Source organism: Littorina saxatilis, linkage group LG8, assembly GCF_037325665.1.
Source record: "Littorina saxatilis isolate snail1 linkage group LG8, US_GU_Lsax_2.0, whole genome shotgun sequence".
In the NCBI taxonomy this organism is placed as follows: domain Eukaryota; kingdom Metazoa; phylum Mollusca; class Gastropoda; order Littorinimorpha; family Littorinidae; genus Littorina; species Littorina saxatilis.
Window position 1 is genome coordinate 60,049,664 of NC_090252.1, and position 6,083 is coordinate 60,055,746.

Below are 6,083 nucleotides of genomic sequence, written 5' to 3' on the forward strand. Positions count from 1 at the left end.
TGACAAGCACGACCCCAACAGCAACCACAGCACAGAGCACACACCACTTCAAAACTTACACGCCATCGCCAAGCGACAGTTTACTGCTGCAGCCCCATCCCTTCTCACACACTCCAATGTGCTGTTTTCTTTCTCCCTCACTCTCTTCACGATCTTCAGCTCGCTCACAAGCCCATCATTTCTTGTCACATTAAAGTCTGTGTCGAACACCGTACAGTTGTAATCTCCAGAACCTTTATCACATGTTGCAATGGTCGTCACGTTGCCCTGGGTGTCTGTGATGGTCCAGTTAACCCTGTGGCCAGGGTCCGAGTCTTCACATCGTATGGATGTCCAAGGGGACGCATCAGAGACAGGGAGTTGACCATCTTGACACTGTGGTAGCTTGTATGCTGTTAGAAAAAGAACTTCAACTAATGTCTCTTTCGCCTGTAATAAGTACGCACATACAGGCACAGTGATTAGGAGTTACTTTAAGCCTGCTATGTTTACTTGGGTTTCTTTGGCAAACACCAAGACATCATTATGCACAAGTAGGGGCTTTCACATAGATAAAGGCAAACAGCTGGTCTGAGAGTTATGAAGACATGCAGGCAGACAGAGCATTATGGAATCCGGCACATACTGGGATTGACACAATGACAAGGCGACATATACACACACATACAAATACAGGCACACACACAGATACACGCGCAACAGCTTGACTGACAGACAGGCAGACAGACAGGGACGCACGCACGCACGCACCCACACCCACACACACACACATACATATGCACACACACACACACACACACACACACACACACACACACACACACAGACACACACACACACGCACGCACCCACACACACACTTACACACACACACACACACACACACACACACACACACACACACACACACACACACACATGCACACACTTACTCTTGACTCGTATTTTACAGGTGGCCCTAGCATGGTTGGTGTAGTTCATCTCTGAGCATTTCAGAGTCGCTCCATCTTTGTCTCTGTCATCGCCATTCACTCGCCTTATAAGTGTAAATGTCTCAACTCTGGTCACACGGTAATCACTATTATGAATCTCACACTCAGGGCAGCTGCTCTGCGTATTGTTGACTAGCTGTTTGCAACCACCACACTGAGCTAAGGTCTGCTCTGTCCCGTTGTCAAATGAAACGGTCCAGTAAATGTCATTTGAAGTATGCAGTCCAGTACAGTTGATTCTTGTTCTCCCTTTCTCAAATATTGCTATGCTGTCTTTTTTACATCTTTGCAACTGGACGGCTGAAAAACACCCACAAAAGTGTTTCAAACGATTTCCAATAAAAAGGAAAGAGTCTTTAGAGAAAGGGAGAATGTACGTTCTGGCTCACCGATTCCGACAGACCCTAAATATTAACGCAAAATAGGCTTCTGGACTAAACTTTTACTAAAATGAAACATGCGACAAAATCAGAAAAATACTGCATAAATCCATACAAAAAAAAATATAGTAAAGTAAGGTTGTTTTGAACCAATGCCGGGTCTGTCGGAATCAGTAACCCAGAACGTACATTCCCCGTTTCTCTTATACAACATTCTTAAGCTCAATACGCTCTCTCATTTACAAACTTTACTTCATATGTTCTTTCACTGTTAGAATTATATCTGATACATGCAATGTGACTGTCTAAACGAATAGTTAACTCTTTACAAGTGATTCTATTTTTACTTTTTCTTCCCGTCCTATTTGAATCCCCTTTTTTAAAAACTGCTTTTTCAGATCTTCTATATCGATTGGCTTGTTATATTCAGCTCGTGTTTTTGTTTGAATACTTGCTTTCTTACTTTTGTAGTCATCAAAGTCTGTTTGTATCTGTTTGAATTCTTCGTCAGAAACTTTTGAATCTTCAAGTGCTTTACTGATAGACAGTTTTAGGCTAGACAATTTTGATGATGCAAGAGTGGAAATGGATTCGTGTTTTTCAAGCTTTTTCACAATTTTTTTCATTATAGCTGATGCTATAAATGATAAACCACCAACTGCTGCTGCGACACCACCTAGGATTAGAGAAACTGGAGTCCCTACTCCGGTAGCTAACAGAATTGTTCCCGTTACACCTGCAGCTGATGCAAGGATAGTAGAACCAGTGCTGGCATTAGAAAGGCTGTTGTAAGTTGTTGAGTACTTACGTCTAGCGCGAGAATATTTTTCTAATTCATCTTCTAGTTGTTTTTGTATATTACTAATGTGTGCCAGTCTGAATTGTTGACTTTCTGCTGCACTTTCATCAATATTAGGATAAAGCTTCACACTGCTAGTCATCTTTTTAATGCAAAATATAAAATATTTATCTTAATTCTCACTGGCCAGTGTTTCTGCTAAGCTTTGAAGCTGTTCATTGCTTAACACCTTATCTGTATAGTAGAAAGCAATCAAATCAAGATAAGTAAGATTAATACTTCTTATTTCTGTTAAATTATTTATATCTGCGTTAACAACAACATTTTGGTTTGACGTCTGTTTTTTTATTGTGTTAGAATCCTTTTGAACAGCAATAAATACTCTGACTTCTTCAACATTTAATGGTCTCCAGTTGAGATTTATTCCTCTCATTAGAACAGTGTTTGTGGTTTCTTCCCTTTTCCTGACAACTATATCAAATATCATAGTTGCATTCTGCCCTATTGGAAGCTTGGGTATAAAATCGACAATGGTGTCAGCGTCCTTTGCAACACTTTGTTTTCTGTGAATGAGATAGTTGTTCTTATGGAAAGGTTTAACTGCAACTTCTCCCCTGCTGTTAATCGCAGGAACAAGGCTAACAATTAGTGGTTTAGCATTGATTGACTTACGGAATGTGTCGTCTTTTCCAACAAGAGTGTATGGACTCACAAATTCAAACTTCATTTCCCAGTCAATCTTTTTCATAACAGGACTAAGTACCCATTTTTTATTCTGATGTTTCCACATGTAGAATGTGTCATCGACAATTGGATCAGGTACATTAACATCACGGATTTGACCTAGTTTGAGGAATCTTGGTTTCTTTTCATCGTCGATTTCCTTTCTCTTGTAATGACCAGTGTCTGTAAACTCGAATGCATACACTGCACCAACTTCAGCATTGCTCTCAAAGTCGATAGCGTCTGCTAAATCTTTCAACTCTATAGTTGAACATGCAACAGGATAAGCTATTGTAGGTCCACTCGACATTTTAATACTCAATATTTTATGGAACTATTTCCAATGTAATGTTAAACAAACAATCAACTGGTTGTCCACTTTGATTTTTCAGATCAATGTGTAGGAATTCATGACACCCTTCCTCCAAGTCCTTGAACTGAAGTGTCTTAAATGTTGGCACGTGCATTTTACAAAAAGAGGCATCACTCGGTGGAAGAATCCTAAGCAGATCAGAACGCTGATCATTAAACAGATTATAGGATGTGTTAAGCTCTCTCATGTGAACAAACAGTACACTGTTAACATCCATGTCAATGGGACGTGTTCCCTTGTATATTTTTGTAATTCCAAGCATATCAAGGAGTTTGGTTGGAAACTCAATGTTTACTTCTCTAGTTTTGGGCATAGTAAGAGTAGCAATGAGACTTGCATGATTTAAACTCGCTGTAATACCTACTGGAGCAAACAATTCTTTCTCTAAAGTGCAGAAGTCATAGTAACCATCTTCTACAGAATGTGTTTTACCATTAATTCTAACCCAGTTGTTAGCCTTTTTTTTACTGATATTATACCAAGTAACCTTGTACATAATTTCATGCAGTGCAACTTTCATTCCTCCATTTTGATTGTTGATAGGGTTTGCAAGTTTAACTGGCACACCAGTCTTCACATTTGTTAGTGTGATAAACATTTTTTATTCAACAACAAAAATGATTCAGTATAAATTCAACAAAGACGTTAAATACAAAACTGGACCATATTACAATCCAAAGACTATTTCTTTCCATGAGTTGGACTTTGCTGTAACAGAAACAGAATCCATTCGCGTTAAAGTGCCTGACCCATTCCATTCTTACCTAAATCCCCCAATCAAAAATGATAGTGTTCCAAAGATGTGGAACTCTCACCCAATTCAGTTCTATCAGAATCAGTTAAACTTTGCAATATTCTGTGCAACCACAGGATGTGGAGTGTCCTATGCAGACCACATGAATAATTCAAACTTACTGACAAAGTGTGTGTACACATTTCACGTTTACTATCAGTGCAGGAGAATCTTGTCTGAACTTCAGGCACCAATGCCGCATGAAAAGAGCTGGAACCCATTCAACAATAGGATAAACATGAAAGTGTATGAGCGTCTCTGCAATGAATTCAATATAGATTTTAAGACCGACTTTAGGCAAAAGCAAGACAAAAACCATGGCATGGGAACACTATATTTATGGGGTGTCCACAGGAGGTATAATTTTGATTACTGGCCAGGTCATACATCTTTTTCTTCAAATGTGCAGGTACAGTTAGGATCAATAGAACAACAGCACCACAATGCATGGACTACTTTTATATTAGACACCGGCAAAGGTTTCACTGGATCAGGTGTTGAAAGGATCAATGAATCTATCCGAACATATGCGTGGTGCTTGCTAGGCTCGCAGGCACAGACACGATCAAACATAATGAGAACAAGCACAGGGTTTGGTGCACAGAAACAGTTGTTATCAAATTTAGAAGATGTCATAAACTCTGCAGTTGATCTGCCTTCCAGCATCAAAAGGTATCAAGACTCTCTCCGTTATGCAAGATCAAAAGTTGACTTTGCTGTTGGTAACGGCCTTTACATGTTACCTTCTGATCTCCAGCTGCAGATTGGAACAATAACAAATTATAACAATGAAATCATTATTGCTAGTGACACCCAGCCGCTTGGAAAGGGTGAAGAACTGAATTCAGAAATCAGAACGATGTTACAGCCATATCACAATGAACAGAAACAAAGCGTGACAAGTGAAGATCACGCTGCAGGTGAAGATCATTCTGTCACTAGGGATGATCAAGCTGTTAGTATTAGTGATGATCATGAATCGCAGAAGACTGCTCTAGTAATTGGTGGAGTGGGTGTAGGCTTACTTTTGCTTTATTCTCGTTAGCAGAACACCTGCAATTAAAACTATTAGAGTCCAGAGATGTTCAGCCATGAAACCAACAACTTTACCTGCAAAAGATAACAGCCAGCTAACAATTGAACCAATGATTCCTGGAAGTGCACCCAAAGCTTTTGCTGCTAGTTTCTTTAATAGTTCTGCAATGTGTTTGAGTTGTTTCTTTACCCATCCCGGATCAGATGGAGGTGAAGGTGGAGGTGGAGGTGGAGGTGTGACAGTGCCACCTGTGAGTGTTAACACTAATGTGCTTATTGCAAATCCTAACGCAGTTAGTATACTAGCTATTGTGATTCCCTGCTCTCTGAAAAGCGTTCTAATTCTTTCAGCAAGAGTTGTGTCTTCGTAAAGGATTCTTTGAATTGTATTTTTTATTCTGCTGACCTGTGTTCTCAGTTGTTCTCTATTATTACTTAGAACTTCTAACCTTATGGCTTTCTCCTCCTGCAAATCTTTTAAACGCTTAGAAATTCTGTTTTTTACTTCTTGTTCTAGGTTCAAATCATCAGCATCAGCAAGTTTTTGTTTCTCTTTGTTTATATCTTCATCCAGCTGACCTAGTTTTGACAGATTATTTGCTATTTCACCTCTGATGGTTTGTAGTGATTGATTAAGGGCTTCTATTTCTCTCATAGGTAATAGTTCATGTGGAGTCTTCAGTGAAGTTTCCTCAGAAAAAGAAGTCTCTATCTCTTGTATAAGTTGATCAGCCTCATCTGCAAGTTTATTAAGATCTTGCAATGGAACAGATTCTATTTGAGTAGCAGTTGGTAGTCCTAGTTCTGCTTGTTGAAGTAAGGAAACAACATGGGAAGGTGATGACCGTGTGCTAGGCACAATATCTAATTGCCTAAGTCGATTAGCAGTAAGTTTTTGTTTTAGTGAAACTTTTGATAGAAACTTAGCAGGATTAGATTTATATGTAAGTTGGACTTTTTCTCCTTTATCGCTAGTTGTATATAAATG